Source organism: Triturus cristatus, chromosome 9 (genome assembly GCF_964204655.1).
Source record: "Triturus cristatus chromosome 9, aTriCri1.1, whole genome shotgun sequence".
Lineage (NCBI taxonomy): Eukaryota > Metazoa > Chordata > Amphibia > Caudata > Salamandridae > Triturus > Triturus cristatus.
The window spans coordinates 859,282,060-859,297,431 of record NC_140592.1 but is presented as its reverse complement, the minus strand read 5'-3'; positions in this window follow the sequence as shown (position 1 = coordinate 859,297,431).

The window sequence follows — 15,372 nt, the reverse complement described above, 5'->3', positions numbered from 1 at the left end:
GTAGAGGCTGTGGAGCTTTGGTATCAGGGACTCCCGGTAGGCCTTATAGTATTCCGCCGGGAGCCCATCCGGCCCCGGCGCCCTGCCCGTCGCCAGCGAGGAGACAGCATCTCCTATCTCTTCCACCGTGGGGGGGCCCTCCAGAAGATCATGGTGCTCCTCCGGCACCACGGGCAGTACTGCACTGCACTGCCCAAAAATTCATCCAAGTCACACTCTCCTCTCCTTCCAGTTGACCGGTACAGAGAGGTATAGTACGCCGTGAATGCTTGATGAATTTCCCATTGGGTATGGACAAGCGTACCATCAGGGTCAGCAATGGCACCTATAGGGGCCCGCGTGGTCTCCTGCCGAATCAGCCAGGCCAGGAGCCGCCCGGCCCTATCCGACGTAGCGTGCACCCTAGCCGAGTGAGCCGCATAAGTAAGGCAGCGCAGCCGGTCTAGAAGTTCGGCATGGCGTGCCCTGAGCTCCAATAAGTGACTTGAGCCTGCACCGCCACCCTCCCCAGGCAATTCACACGCGAGGAGGTGGGATTCCAGGTCGGCAAGAGTTCGCGCCAACTGCGTACGAATATTCCACGTCGCACCCAAGCAGTGCCCCCTAATATACACCTTATGGGCGTCCCATTCCAACAACTCACTGTCCGTAGTGCCCTCATTTAGGTCAAAGTATTGTTCGATTGCCTTACCCAGGGAGGCACGAAACTCCGAGTCCTCCAAAGCCACCGTCTGAAGGTGCCAGGTCGGAACCGGAGGTCTATCCGGTCGCCACCGAAGTCCCAGGATGAGGGGGTTATGGTCCGAGTGCGTCCTGCCCATATACTCCGCCCGAACCACCCACGGAAGCACCGATTGGGTACCCACCACCCTGTCCAACCGAACATGGAGGCCGTGAACCGCTGAATAGAATGAGTAGACGCGGTCGCCGGGGTGCATGCTCCGCCACAGGTCAGTCAGGGTCCACTGCGATAGCCAGGCGGCCAGGGCCCTAGCATTCGACCCCACCTGTGTGCTCCGCAGGGGTGGGAAGGACCGGTCTAAGTGCACATCTAGGACGGAATTAAAATCTCCTCCCAAGAGCCAGGGAAGGCCAGCGTACGGCGCCAGCGCCGTCGACAGCCTGGCCAGGTATGAGGGCTGTTCTACATTTGGCGCATAAAGGGACCCCAGCAGTACCTGTTGCCCATCAATCTTCCCGTGTACCAGGGTATACCTCCCCTCCGGGTCCACCAGCACCTCCAAACAAACAAATGGGGTACCCGCCCTCACCCATATCAGCGTGCCTCTAGCGTGCGCCGAGCATGTGGTGCCGTACACCTGCCCCCTCCAGCGCATGCGCAGTCTGTCCAGTTCCCTCGGCGTCATATGTGTTTCCTGCAGGAGAGCTATGGCCACTGCGTGTCGCTGCATGTATGCATAGACCGAGTACCTACGCGCCGGCGTGTGCATACCTCGGACATTCCACGTGACTACATTGGTAACAGCCATGGGTAGATACAAAGTGGAGATCTGCGACCGGGGCCAGGGACACCGCCCCAGAGCGGGAGGCAGAGGGCCGTCACTAGATTACATAGGGAGCTGCATTGATAACCAATTAGAACAACATCATGTAAACGTACAATCAAACACAAAACCAGACCAAACAGGCCAAAGTAACCATCAGGGCAAACCCCTCTGCAGGTGTTCGTCCAAACCATGAGGGAACGCTCACAATATTAAACTGAGCCTAATTGTGGCTGATGGGGCGGGCGAGTGGTGGTCGCTGTGCGTGTGTGGTCCCCTGTAAAGGTGCCTGTGTATATGCGGTGCAAGGGTCTCCCCTGCGCAGGGCGCAATGTGAGCCGGAGGGGCGCGCGGTCTCCACAACATATGCCCGCAGTCGGGAGCGTCCAGTACAACAGGTGCGCACCCCACTAGAGAGAAACACAAGCCCGGTCGCCTCTTCCTCATCTCATCCTCCCCGCCAACCCCCCCAAATACCCCGACAACAGGCCCCCCCTCCCATCCATCCCCCATCACCCCTTCCACACCACAGGCCCGGGCCAAGCGGCATCAGCCCACACGAGTCAGGGCCCAGAGCTGGGGAGTACCTTTGGCGATGACCCCAACCTCCCCACCACCCATGTCCTACATGACATGGTCCGATGTCTGTGGGGTGACCAGCGGCAGCAGCTGGTCATCCGATATTACAGTGGACGGGGAAGAGGAGCCGCTGGCCACCAGTCCACCCTGCTCCCGGGTAATTTCCCCACTCCTGCTGTCCGGGGACCCAAGAGTGGCCACCGCTTCCAGCGCCTCCTGCCGTTCCATTCTGCTCCTCTCCGGGCTAGGGGCCACTCCCAGGGTACGTCCCTCCTCTCGCCGGTGTCCTCTCCCCCTGCGCTGCCGAGATCTCCTGCGACGCCGCGGAGCCGCTTCCGCATCCGGCGGCCGCCGGCCATCGCTGCGCCCAGTGTCCTCCAACCAGTCCCAAACCTCAGATGGTGCATCGAAGAAGCGAGTGCCGTCGGCGGTGACCACCCGCAGACGGGAAGGAAACAAAAGGGCGTATGATATCTCCAACTCACGCAGGCGACGCTTGACCGCCAGATAGTTGCTGCGGCGCTTCTGCACCAGGGCAGTATAGTCCGGGAAGAATTGTACCTGTCCATTGCCAACAGCGATGCTACCAAGTCGCCGGGTCTCCCGGAGCACCACATCCCTATCCCGGTAGTTAAGGAGCTTAAACAGGAAGGGCCGAGGTCGAGACCCGGGGCCGGGCCTCCGCGCTGGTAGCCTGTGGGCCCGCTCCACTACAAGGTGCGGCGAAAGCTTCTCGGGGCCGATCAGGCCGCGCAGCCATTCCTCCACGTAGTGTTCCGGCTGCCGCCCTTCCTCCCCCTCCGGCAGGCCCACCACGCGCACATTGCTGCGCCGTGAACGTCCTTCGGCATCGTCCACGCGATCCTCCAGAGCATGGACGCGGTCAAGCAGGTCCTGGAGGGTGGCCGTGTGAGTGGCCACAACCGGCCGCACGTCTTGCAGAGTCTGCCCCTGTAGCGTCACCTTGTCCGCCAGTTTGCGATGATCCGCGTGGAGCAACGTGAAGTCAACGGTGACTTTGTCAATGCGGGCCTCTAAGGAAGATCTCGTTTGCTCGAGCGAGGATCCTATCCGCTCCACCGCGGCCAGCACAGAGTCCAGTTTAGCCGCCAGTAGCTCAGTTTGTGGAGCCGGGCCAGAGTCTCCGGGCGCCGCAGCCCGGCCCGGGCCGGCCGCCGGTGGCTGGCCATCCCTCTGGGCATTGCGCAGCCGACCCATGACCAGTTGCTGCGCAGTGGGCATCCGCCCGCAGTCTACGCGACCAGCGACCAAATCCTGTCCAGTCCAAGCCAGCTGTCCCTCTGCAGCACCGTGAATCCACTCACTACACTCCCATGCAGACTCTCACGTGTGGGCCTCCACGTCGGTAGTCAAGCGCCTGTGCACCGTCAGGTGGCTCCCAGCAACGACCCTGTGCGAGGCGCCGCACTCCCTGAACACGCCGCGTGGGCAGCAGTGGAAGAACCGCTATCAGCGGGCCCCGGGCGGCGACTCACTCCCCGGTGCTCCCGTTACCTTCATAATAGTCCTCCGCAGGCAGCCGGGTGTCGCAACGGGGGCCACCTCCTCCTCCACAGCAACGTGATCTCGCCTCGACGGGCTCTGGACCGCAGGGTGGCTCCCGCTGGGGCGTCAGGCCCACTCCGCTCTCTCCGCAGCCGGCCAGATCATCCGCCTCTCAGAGTTGTCCACCGTCCACACCGTCGGCGCCGGACACCTGTTCCTCCGCGTGGTTCCTCAGGGCAAGGCGTCGCACTCCCAGGACACACAGCGGGGCAGCAGCGGAAGCCCCGCTATCCGCGGGCCCCGGGCGGCGTCTCTCTTCCCGGCCTTCCCGTTACCTTGCGCCATAGATCACCACGGGCAGCCGGGGGTCGCAGCGGGGAGCGCCTCCCCCTTCACTGCAATGCGATCGCGCCTCGGTGGGCTCCGGGTCGCAGGATGGCTCCCACTGGGTCGTCAAGCCCACCCCGCTCTCGCCGCAGCCGGTCAGGTCGTCAGTCTTCCAGGGCTTCCCGCCGTGCACACCGTCAGCGCTGGACTCCTACTCCTCTGCGCGGTTCCTCAGTGCCGGCTCATCACAGCATGTGCACCGCACTGGCACCCCTATGGAGCCTCTGTGTTACCTCCGGATCCCGATCTCCGGCGCTGTAACTGCCGCGGCCCAGTGGGCCTTCACCAAGCCGCGGTGTCCAGTCGGGCTCGCTGCCGGGCGCCGAGCTCCAGCCTCACTCCGGGACTGCCGGCCGTAGCTTGCAGGCGTCCCCCGCCGCCCTCACAATGCCCACGCGTGCCGATTGTCACGCCGATGTGTTGGGGGGTGAACGAGCCGCCCCCACCACAGCCCACAGCACCCAGGGGGGTCCCCCTGCAGGAGAAATCCTAGGATAAGGGCACCAACACGACGGAGCTCTACAGGGCTGCGACCATCTTAGTCGCGCGCCAAGCCCCCATAAGTTACATAATGTTATGATATATTGATGTGTGTATCACACTAATCACCCGAGAGGGTATTCAGGCACTTGGGCAGCGTGAGGTCCCGGAGGTGCCTATGTGAAGAGCCAGGTCTTCAGCTTCTTGTGCAACTCAAGATGTGAGGAGGTAGCTCTGATGTTTTGAGGCTTGTGGAGGTGGTTGGAACCAAGAAAGGGAGTGGGTGGAGCCTCTGGAGGAAGTGGGCGGAGCCACACAAGTGGGTGTGGTCTCCTAAAAAAAATTGAGCACCTGCACTTAATATTTTACAAATTAAGCACTGGAAATTGGTCTATAACAACCAGGGTCTTGGCGGTTTCCCTTCTTGAATATTGGGACAATGATGGACTCCGTTCAAGTCTTCGGGAAGGAGGGGCAGTCACTGGCATTGACCATCTAAGTTAATAATGGGGCCCAGAGCGGGACACATGACTTAAACAAGTCAAGTGGCACGCTATTGGGGCCGGGAGCCTTACTCCCCTTACTACGGGCAAGAGCCAGTACCATTTCATCCAATGTTACAAGGAGGTTGCCATTATGTACGCAGAGAGGACCCTGAGATGGGAGCTCATCGGTGTCTGGGCCATTATATAGTGCAGAAAAGTGGGTTATACAATCTTTTTCTGGGATCGCAATCTCAATTGAAGGTCTGCCACCCCCACACAAAGGCGGGGTCCTTAAGATCTTCCAAAAGGCTGCAGAGTCCTTTTTTTGAGCTGCGGCATGTAACGACTCCCAGGTTTCCTCCCTCAGTGACCTCTTTCTGGCAGCAATTATCCTCCTATAAGAAGCTCTAGCCCTCCTTATCCCCTCCTGAGATCTAGGTTGCCTATGGAGCTCTGCCTTCAGGCTGGAATATGCAATATATTGATGCCGTTCACCCTGCAGGAGCAATTGGCTGACAGCTACTCTCTAGCATGGACTGCATTCTCGGTATTAAATCTCGGAGTACAGAATGCCTCCACGATCCAGGACTCAATGACAGCACTTTACTCTGCCATATAGGGACAAACATCACCAAATAAAGGCATTACAGCCTCTCCTGGCTCTGACTTATAGAAGAAAATACTCCCCAGGGCTCTATTTATATTCCAGGCCTTTCCGTTGATACCACCTGCAGGTATGCTGAAATCCATGCTTTGTATGGGAAAGCAAACACCCACGTATGCATCACGATCAGATATAATTAACTACCACAAGGGCAGCCCTAACCACCTGAACCAGGGGCAATCACTAATGTATCCTAACAATGTGTGTTGAAGTTCCAGTGTTGTTTTGGAACTCCGACTTTTATGTAAATCTCTGTTTGTGTACGCCATTTTTGTCTGGTTTTATATGTTTATTAGATTGATTATTTGTACCAGCTTGTATGTCTGAGCAGTATATTTTATTTAAGAATATTTTATGCTGATAATTAAAGTTGTTTTTTGTATAAGGGCCTTATTTTCCATTTTTCTATCCATTTTTATAATTTGTTTGGTTTTTCATTACTTTTAGGAATACGGTATAATTTGTATGGTTATGTGTTGATCATATATATTTTTTATATGTTGATTATTTTGTAAACACTGTGAACCATTGTTAGGATACATTCACGATCAGATATAGCACCCCACTGGAGAGGGGGACCTGGTGGTTCCTAATCTACACTACCATCAAGCGGCACAGCTCCACCTCTTGGTGGAGTGGCACCTCCCAGAGACCGAGAAACATGCAATAATGGGAGAGCACCTTTGGAAGGTACTTAGGTTACACACGAAATACAGAGCATGCAGTCTATACTCCTCGCCGATCACCAGAGCTACCCTCGCGGCCTGGGATAGAGTGGCCACTCGAAAGGAAGCAGCACTCCCCTCCCCCCAACACCGTTTATGTCCATATTTGGTAACTCAGACTTTGCTTCCGGCCTTCCCCAACAGCCCTTTCGGCAAGGCAACATACTGGCTGCAAGTCCATCGGACATTTTATATTTTTACACTGATGGTCTCATGCCCTTTCAGCAACTGAAAACTAAGGTATCCCTGAAACAGAGCACCTCCACTACCTGCAGATCAAGCACTGGATACCCCCACCCCCCGAGGCACAATAAGAGGCGAGATGAACACTCGCTCCCCTTGAGAAATGGCTCCTACTCAAAGATGAAGACAAGCGTATTATCAACAAATTATACGCCCTCCTGACCCACCCCGATGTGATAGAGAAAATTGCGGGCCAGAGGCACTGGGAAACAGGCGTTGGGAGGGTCATTCACACATAAAGAATGGGGAGACATATACTTTCAGGTGCGCCGCACAGCTTGTTGGGCATCAAGCATAGAAAGCTCTACTAAGATAGTGATCTATTGGTATTTCTCACATGCTGGACTACACAGGGGTAACCCTGCCAGCAGGGAGGACTGCTGGAGAGGCTGCGGGCAGGGGGAGAAACACTCCTCCACATACTTTGGGCAAATATTCCAGCACAGTCTTCTCACCAAGATTAACTGCAGCTCATTAGCTGGGGTGCATAGTTGACTACTTCTATATATATATATAAAATGATTTGAATTATGTTTTGAAAGACCTAATCCATGTTAAACTTTGTACAATATATTTTCTCCTATCTTTTTCCTATATATTATCCAATCTTTTCTCCTATGTCTATACTTGTCTATGTAATTATGGAACCTGTAACTCACTGATCCTCATGTGAAGTGCTCTGATACCTCCGGGTCTAGCAAGCGCTATATAAAACTTTGCAAATAAAAAATAAATAAATAAACATCCCTCCTCTCTCAACGGTGCCCAATTGCTGCCCTGCCATTTCCCATATCTGCGAACCCCCCCATACACCATCCCCTCGCACAATGTTCCACTCCTGCTGCCCAATCAATGTAGGGGGAGGTGGGGGGGCAAAACAGGGTGCTTTTGTTGTGTTTCCAGCTTCTAGCTGCTATATGGCCTAGGCTCGGCCCCTGTGCAGGGGCTGCTGCTCGGGAGAGTGAAACTGCACCGGCTTGTGCAGTCCCGGCGCGTGGCAGGTATACAATCCAGGGCATCTACGTTCATGCTCCCCGGAAACTGCTTCGAACAGACACCATGGTGGCGGCAATCGCACCCCTTCTCCGCAGGGCAGTGGCAGGAAGGTGCTCACCCACACCGTGGCACAGATCAATACTGAGTTTGTTACCCAGGTACACACATCTTCTCCAGACCACTTAAAAAAAAAAGTGCTTATGTTACAATCTCACTAAGCATCAGTTATGAGTAAGGACTCCTATAAAACATACAATGCATATATGCGACACTCCAAAACTGACAAGTTACATGTAGTAAGAAATATGCACTTCAAGCCGCCTAGGATATCAAATAGAAGCTGGATAGCAAAAAGAGGTGCCCTGTGTCTATAAGGAAAAAGCATTGGTGTGTTGTGCGAATGGTGCCCAAATCCCCACGGTCCAAGGTAGTTGAGAGATAATGCTTGCATCTTCAAGTTGACAGATGCCATGTGGGCGACGGATAATAGATGTGCTTCAAATATCATGCACACGTTTTACCAAAGATAACTCAAAGTTATTGAGAAGTTCGAACTCCCAGACTTAATGTAGTTCTGCTTAAGACCACTACGTGCTCCTGCTCACAAGCTCGTCTACCTCTTCCCTACCCTCCACAAGTAGAGTACCTGAGCGCACTGCCCCAGTCCTCTCCTACTCTCGCTGCATGAGTAACCACTTCTAAGGTCCCAAAGGCGAGACCTATTGGCTATGCCAATGCTTGTTTTGTTAAGCAGCTGTGTTTCACGTTTGCGCCCCAGGTTGTGGGGGCCGGTCCGACAAAATTGCCTGGCTGCTTTGGATTCGCAGTCTGGCCCTGATGGCAGGGAGGAGGATTGGAGTGTAGTGCATTTATAAGTGCGCAAGTCAGTTTGGCCTCGCATCATAGGCTGGCCAAACAGACATGCGTTGTTAGGTTTCTCCAACCCACCTCTGTTCCACTGCCCGGTTTCGGAACTGCACAGACTCACTGTGTCTGAGCAAGCATCAAACCAACCTGACCAGGACAATCTCCGCACTGCTGTCATGCTTAGTATATATAGCATGAGAGTAGCGCGGGGATTGGATAGGGAGTCTGTGATGGTGCCCCAGGAACTGATAGGAGCAGAAGAGCAGAGGAGCACCAAAGCACGAGGCGGCCGGCAGCATCAGGTAAATCCTTTTATTATCAATAATTCCACGCTCCCCGCCGCCTTTGCTGCCCGCCACTTTTCATTGGCAGCAGCCGCGACTTAGAAGGAGAACGGAGAAAGCGCTATGGCAGGCAGAAAGAGCATGACAAATGTACACTTGCCTGCAGGAGTAGAATACTGGCTGTGCATAGTCCGAGTCGCACAATACAAGTACCTGTCAGCTGTAACCCACTGAGGAATCAGGTTTTTTAATGCAGGAAGCAGAAGAAAAACCTTGAAATTGGTAGTCTCCTGCCTGAATCGGGAGGGTTGCCATGTACAATACCATATAATCACATCAAGACCATACAAAAGATAAGGCCATATGTTTCTTTAAAAAAAAAAACATTGAAATTTTTTACCCTTTTACTTTAATCACACCACAGTCGACAGGTATATACATATATAACAGTTGACAAAAAAATCCATCAACTAAGCATAAATACAAATTCATCTCTATTCCAAATTAATCATGATTACAATTGAAAACGTTAATAATTAACAATAAATTGTATTAGATCCATAATGAAGCCAAACAACATTCAACAGTGTCCGTGCTACATGAAACAAAGTAGGAAATAAAATATCAAATTAATCCTTAAATCCATCCAAAATTTAAGCCCAAAATTAGTTTATTTATGAGACTGGATCCAATCCGACAGGGGCCCCCAAATTTTCCTATCTTTTTGTTTGCTTTCTTTCCCTTGCGCTCATAAAGTGCAGTTTTGAGGCACAAGTTACTTACCTTCAGTAACGATATATCTGTAAGAAACATTAGTAGTGATAGATTCCTTACCTTAGAATAACCCCCAGGCGTCAGACTGGATCCGGAAAGTTTTCGTCAGCAGTACCCCTGCGTGTTGGTAGGAGTAGTCGTGCGGCTCCACGTGCATCGTTGGCATCGTCGGCGCCGAGATGACGTTCCTGGAGCTACTTGGACGCGCCCACGCGCGCTTATGTCAGTTCTGTACACGACTTTCCACGCCAGGAACGCAGAGCCATGCAAGAAACTGACCACTGGAGCCATGAAACTAGGGCCCTGTAAGATATAACCTTAACCCTAGAAAATTGCAGAACGGGGAGGATGGGTGGGGCGGTAAGGAATCTATCACTACTAATGTTTCTTACAGATATATCGTTACCGAAGGCAAGTAACTTGTGCATCTGAAAGAAACACGTAGTGATAGATTCCTTACCTTAGAATAGATACCCCAGCAATTCCAACCCCGGTGGTGGGTCTGCGAACCAAGATCACACCAAAAAATCCAGGAGAACAGAACGGCCAAAGAAGTTGACTCTCCGGACTTGGCTGTCCAGGCTATAGTGCTTGGTAAACATGTGCAGCGAAGCCCACGTAGCTGCCTGACAGAAGTCCTGCAAGGGAACTTCCCCTCCCAAAGCAGTAGTGGCTGCCGTTCCCTGGTAGAATGAGCGTGCAGCCCCACCGGAGGCTCCTTTTTAGCCAAAGAATAACAAGCCTTTATGCACAGAACGACCCACCGAAAGATGGCCCGCTTGTGCACGGCCCGACCTTTCTTGGCGCCCACGTAGCCAACAAAGAACTGGTCATCCACTCGGAACTGTTGTGTGCGGTTCAGGTAGAATGAAAGCGCACATTTTGGGTCCAGACGGTGGAGCCTCTCTTTCTCTTTTGAGGGATGCGGAAAGATGGTGGGCAAAGTGATGGTCTGCCCGATACGAAAGGCAGTGAGGCAGTGACAACCTTTGGGAGAAAAGATGGACACGTTCTTAGAACCACTTTGTCCGGATGGACAGAGAGAAAAGGAGGTTTAGAAGAAAGAGCCTGGAGCTCACTCACTCTTCTGACAGAGGTGATGGCCACCAGGAAAGCTGTCTTTAAAGTGAGAAGACGAAGAGGACAGTTGTGAAGTGGCTCAAAGGGAGCACACATCAGATATGTCAGAACCAGGTTCAAGTCCCACTGATGCATTATGAGTGGAACAGGAGGGAAAAGAGGAGTAATACCTGCAGCCTTTCAAGAATCTATTTACAACAGGGGACTTGAAAAGGGAAGGCTGATCAGGAAGCCGTAAAAAGGCTGAAATGGCCGAGAGATAGCCCTTGATATTGCCCAGAGCAGAGCCCTGCTGGGCCAAAGAAAGGAGGAATAGAAGGACCTCTGAAAGGGGGGCAGAAAGGCGATCCACAGCCTTTGCTATGCACCATGCCACAAACTTATTCCACCTGCAGGCGTATACCGTCTTAGTGGAGGGACGCCTGGCTGCCAAGAGTACATCACAAACTTCGGGAGGCAGGTCAAAAGACGTCAACTGCCACTGCTCAATCGCCGCGCAAGGAGGTGGAGGCTGGACAGGTTCGGGTGGAAGACCGTTCCCTGTTGCTGCGACAGAAGATCCTCCCAAAGAGGCAGTCGGACCGGGGGATCGATAGCCATGCTGAGTAGCTCGGGTTACCGTACTCTTTGAGCCCAGCCCGGAGCCACAAGAATGACTTGGGCCCGGTCGCGCTTGATCTTCCTCAGCACTCTGGGTAGAAGTGGTATAGGCGGAAAGGCATATAGTAGACCGTAACTCCACTTGCGACGAAAAGCGTCGCCTAGCGAACTGATGACATTGCGCGTTCTGTTCGGTGGCGAATAGATCTAACCAAGGCTCTCCCCACTGCTGAAAGAGACCTTGCGCCATGTCCGAGTGCAGACGCCATTCGTGATCCATCATGCACCCATCCATCATGCACCGGCGGCTGAGTTCGTCCGCCCTGGCGTTCAGAGAACCTGCCAGGTGTTAAACCACCAGGAAAATGCCCTGATGTTCCAGCCATGTCCAGAGACACAGAGCCTCCTGACATAGGGTCCACAACCCCACCCCGCCCTGTTTGTTACAGTACCACAAGGCAGTGGTGTTGTCTGTGAACTCCTGCACTACTCTCCCTTTGACAGAGGGAAGGAATACTTTCAGTGCAAGTCAGATCACCCGAAGCTCATGAAGGTTGATACGGAGCCGGGACTCCGCCAGAAACCAGAGTCCTCTGATCTCCGTCTCTCCCATGTGGCCGCCCCATCCCAGAAGAGACACATCTGTCACCACTGTGTGTTCCAGTTGGGGAAGGGAGAGGGATCTGCCATTGACCCAATCGCGATTCGTGAGACACCACTGCAATTGTTGTGCTCACTGGAACCTCAGGTCCCACTGCAGAGCCCGCATATGCCATCTGTCATGATCCACCAACAGGATGCAGGAGGACATCAGGCCCAGTAACCGCAGGGTCATCCTGACCGAAACCCGGGATAGAGGCTAAAAGATCGGAATCTTAGCCTGAATATCCCGGACTAGCTGCTCGGGAAGATAAACCAGAAACTGCGCCGAATCCAGAACCGCTCCAATGAAGAGGAGTTTCTGAGAGGGAATCAGGTGTGACTTCGGCACGTTGATGGGGAACCCCAGCAAATGCAGGAGGTCGGCCTTAGTCTGGAGGTGGGAGACGACTGCCTGGGGCGAGCCCGCCTTCAACAACCAGTCGTCGAGATAGGGGAAGACTGGAACCCCTGATCTGCGCAGATGAGCTGCGACCACCACCATTACTTTCGTGAACACCCGAGGGGCGCTGGTAAGGCCAAAGGGGAGTACGGTGAACTGAAAGTGCCCGTGGCCTACCGTGAACCGCAGGTAACGCTGGTGGGCCAGCAGGACGGGGATATGAAAGTAAGCGTCCTGCAAGTCCAACACTACCATCCAGTCTGGAGGGTCTAGGGCAGACAAGACTTGAGCAAGTTTGAGCATCTTGAACTTCTCCTTCCGGAGGAAGCGATTGATGTTCCGAAGGTCTAAGATAGGACGCAGGCCGTTGTCCTTCTTGGGGACCATAAAGTAGTGGGAAAAACAACCACAACCTACTTCTGGCCCAAGGAACGTGCTCGATGACCCCCTTGGCCAAGAGGGCCGTGACTTCCTGTTGAAGAAGCACAAGATGGTACGCCCAACATGAGGTGGTACGGAGGTGGCATGGCTGGAGGGGAAGTCTCGAAGTGGAGGGAGTAGCCCCTTTGGACAATTTGCAGCACCCACTTGTCCGATGTGATGTTGCGCCAGTGGGGGAGATGATGGCGAATCCTGCCGTCCACGGGCGTTTGATGGGCCTGAAAGGTTGGACTAGGAAGGCTTTGCAGTGAACGCTGCAGGGGTGGAGGTGGATTGACCCGCCCGCTGGCCCCCAGAACCTCCTCGACGGTTCCCAAGTCCGTGCTGAGGATGTTGCTGTGTAGGAGGCCTGTGGCTCTGGAACGAACGTGATGGGGTACCCCTTCAGTGGCCACAAAAGGAGCGGAAGGCGGAGGAGGGCGAGTGGCCGACAGGCCCAAGGACTTGGCCGTAGCCCAAGAATCCTTAAAGCGCTCCAACGCACTATCCGCTTTATTGCCAAAAAGGCAAATGCCATCAAAGGGCATGTCCATCAAAGTGTTCTGGACATCCCCTGAGAAGCCAGTAGTTCTCAGCCAGGCGTGGCACCGAAGCGCCACCATCGTGGAAATCGCCCTGCCCAGCGAGTCGGCGGTATTGAGCCCACAACGAATAGTAAACTTCGCTGCATCTCTCCCAGCTGCTGCAGCTTGGGAGAGTTCTGTCCGTGCCTCCTCCGGACAGTTGGGTAGCACCTGCACAACCGTATCCCACAGAGTGGGAATGACGGCCCAAGAGGCCGCAGCCCTAAGCTGGCAGATGAAAACAGCTTCTTGCCAAGCTGCTCCAGCTTCTTGGATTCCCTATCCGGAGGTACGCAAGGGAACGTGCTGTAGTAAGCAGAGGCTTGGACACGCAAGCCCTTGGGAGTGGGGTGTTGGGAGAGAAAGAGGGGGTCGCCCGGAGCCGGGCGATAGTGTCGGGCCACCTTCCTGTCCACAGGAGACCCTGTGTTGGGCCTGGACCAAGTGCCTAAAAGGACGTCAGAAAATGAGTCATTAAACGTCAGCAAGGGCTCCGAAGAGGTCGCCGCCGGCTGAAGCACTTCTGTCAGGAGGTTAGTCCTGACAGCCACTGTGTAACTGGCTCCCTCGTCCATAGCCACGGTAGGAGGAGACAGCATGCCAAGGTCAGGTGAGGTGTCAAGACCACTGGCATCCCCCAAATCCCCTGCCCAGTCTGGATCATATTCACACTGTTGTGTGAGAGGGTCCTCAGACCCCTCCCAGTCCTCCCCTTCCTCCAAAGTCTGCGAAACAGGCTGAAAATAAGGAGGGCGGACATAGGGGAAAAATGGCCCCATCTGTGTCGGAATCGGTGCCGAGCGACGCCGATCCGGCAAGTGTCCGGTTCAAGGCTGAAACTGGGGTCGATGTCCCGAGGAGCGGGCGACATTGGAAGTGTTGCCGGTGGGGTCGCTAGAGGTATTATAAGGTCAACCGGGGTCCGATCCCAGACTCCGGGAGGTCCTGCGGCACCGGGGCCGGAGGCGATGGAAGGACAAAACCCCCAGGTGCACCGGCGGGGCCAGACGGCCCAAAGAGACGGGCCATGGCAGCAAGAAACTCTTGCACCTGAGCAGGCGTCGCCAACGGACCTGGAAAGGATGGGTAGGCCGCTGGAGCCGCGGGTGTGGCATCACCCGCACCCTCAGCCGCGACGGGAAGTTGAGGAGTGACGACGCTTCTTCGACTTCTTTTGGAATGTTTCGACTTACCGGACCCCGAGTGCGAAGACCTGGATCCAGAGGAATGATGGTGACGGCTCTGCGACCGGTCCCTCGACCTCCCATGGGACCGGGACCTTGAGCGGAGCTGATTGCCTGACTTCCATCAACTTTCGGGACCGCTCCCGCAAAGTCTTCGGTGCCATGGCCCGGTATTCAGGGCATGACTTGGAGTCCTGGTCGCGCCCCAGTCAGTAGAGACACACGCGGTGTGGGTCCATCACCGACATCAGGCGGTGACAGTCCCCACAGTTCTTAAAGCCGGGCATCCCTAGGACACCAGGAGTCGATCAACTCAAAGAAAATGAGACAAAAGGCCTCGACAAAACTCAGTCAAAAAGAGACTTGGGGTACTTGCTCTTCCCGGATCTGCGCTTGCTGGTGTGTAAAAAGAAAGAACTGATGTAAGCGTGCGTGGGCGCGTCTAAGTAGCTCCAGCGATGTCATCTCGGTGCTAACCACGCCAACGATGCAAGCGGAGCCGCACGACGACGCCTACCGACGCCTACCGACACGCAGGGGTACTGCTGATGAAAACTTTCCGGATCCAGTCTGACGCCTGGGGGTAATTCTAAGGTAAGGAATCTATCACTACGTCTTCCTTACATATATTATAAATTTAGAAAGAGCGCCCCTGCCATTGCTGGAATTACGAAGTTGGTGATCCAGCCAAGCTGAAGCTTTGCACTGGAAGCAAACTGTCATTGCCATAAATATTAACTGAGTCCCCGGCCCCAATCCAGACTCTCATATCCCAAGCGGCATATTCTGTGGGGTCAGAGAAATATTTACATTATGCATCTCCCCTAAAACATAATGCAATATCTGATCTAAGTGCATCGAGGCAAGGGCAAGAACATAACATATGGACCAAATCAGCTGTTAGTTCCCGCCACCGAGGATAGTGTATCCCCTCGACTCCCCCTCCCCCATTTAGCTATTTTAGAAG